The following is a 1909-nucleotide window of genomic DNA, read 5'->3' as shown; positions in this document are numbered from 1 at the left end:
AAAAATTAATTTACTCAATTGTTCACCTTTGCTAAATCTTTAGGTTATCAAAGCAAAAGGTCCAGTTGTGAGCAGTTTAACCACAGCCACCTGACCCCAAATACTTGGGAAAAATCATTGTTGGAAGTTTTTGTATACAATAGAAGAGTTATCATCATTTGTGAAGATACGACATCCACTTATCTTCTGCACCGGCCAGATAATTAACATATTCATGAAATGGCTATTTACTCTCAAATAGGAGGATAATAGAAAAATAACACTAATTGTTTTGGCAGCAGTTTGTTTAGGAGTTATCTGAGGCAACAAATGTTTCTTTTGTAGTTGTGGAAAGGCAGAAATGCTCCTTTCTGTAAACACTTCTGTCTTCAGCTTTCCTTTCTCCCTAAAATTTGGATACTACCAAGGAAAAACTGTGGAATCAGTGAAAGGAGAAGGAGGAGGATTTAAAAATTAAATGGTAGTCAGTTTTGTTTGGATAGCAATTGTTTGCATATTTTTATTATAACGGAAACCACAGAGTACAACAGCATTTTGGAAAATGACGTGTTTTGCAGAGTACAAGAAGGGCTGTACCACATGCTGACTGAACAAAACAATGGTACTAATGGGGCATGAAGGGTGTGTACAAAATATTTTAAGAGGCTCAGGCTACTCCAACACACAGGCTTATTTTTTACTTCTCTGACTGGACTTTAAAATGCCCCCTTGTTGGCCCAAGCCTGCCCCTAATGAGGGCAGGGGGCCGAGTGCTGGCAGGTCAGGCCGTGCCTCGCTGCCACAGCTGGACAGCAGCACTGACCACCCGTGTGCAGGGCTGGGGGCTCCGGCCACGGGGCAGTGCTGCCACGCTGACCCACAGCTCTGCTCCGGCCACGCTGACCCACGGCCCCACTCAGGCCACACTGACCCACAGCTCTGCTCCGGCCACGCTGACCCACGGCCCTGCTCAGGCCACGCTGACCCACAGCTCCGCTCCGGCCACGCTGACCCACGGCCCTGCTCCGGCCACACTGACCCACGGCCCCGCTCAGGCCACGCTGACCCACGGCCCCGCTCAGGCCACACTGACCCACAGCTCTGCTCCGGCCACACTGACCCACGGCCCCGCTCAGGCCACGCTGACCCACGGCCCTGCTCCGGCCACGCTGACCCACGGCCCTGCTCAGGCCACGCTGACCCACGGCCCCGCTCAGGCCACGCTGACCCACGGCCCCACTCAGGCCACACTGACCCACAGCTCTGCTCTGGCCACAGTGACCCACGGCCCTGCTCCGGCCACGCTGACCAATGGCCACACTCCAGCCACGCTGACCCACAGCCCCGCTCCGGCCACGCTCAGGCTGACCCCTAAACATCCCCAGGTTCCCCCGTGGTCCACAGCATGTTCCACTGGCCACGCAGTGAGCAGTGCCTCAAGGTGGCACCCAAAGCTGCCGAGGCCACTGCAGCCACCAGCCCCCCGAGGGGCTCTCAGCCCCCGCCCTGGCAGCCCACGGGCCACCTCAGCCACAGCCAGCCACAGGAACGGGATGGCCATGGCAGCAGCTGCTCTGTCTCCTCGCTGGGATCCCGAGTCAGAAGAGAAGGAGCACAGCACACAGCTGAAGAGAGGAGTAAGCTCAGAGAATGGGAAAGGAAACCTCTCCAGTCCTGGAAGCTTATCAAAAGGAAAAAATAAATCAGTGGGGTTTGTCTGCAGCCACTGAGCCTTTCTTGCTTGCAATATTAGAAGATATTAAAGCTAATCAAATATTAATTATCAGCAAATTTGCCACTTGCTTTTTGGCCCAAGGCTGAGAGGTGAGTGGCAGAGGGTTTCTGGGCTTTCCCAGGTTACCCTGCAAGGAATTTGGGGTTGTTGTTAAAACCAAAGTTCACCTCCTCAGCACCATACAATGGCTTCAGC

The sequence above is a fragment of the Motacilla alba genome, chromosome 4A, assembly GCF_015832195.1.
Source record: "Motacilla alba alba isolate MOTALB_02 chromosome 4A, Motacilla_alba_V1.0_pri, whole genome shotgun sequence".
Taxonomy (NCBI): Eukaryota; Metazoa; Chordata; class Aves; order Passeriformes; family Motacillidae; genus Motacilla; species Motacilla alba.
The sequence above is the reverse complement of the archived record's forward strand: the minus strand, read 5'-3'. Positions refer to the sequence as shown.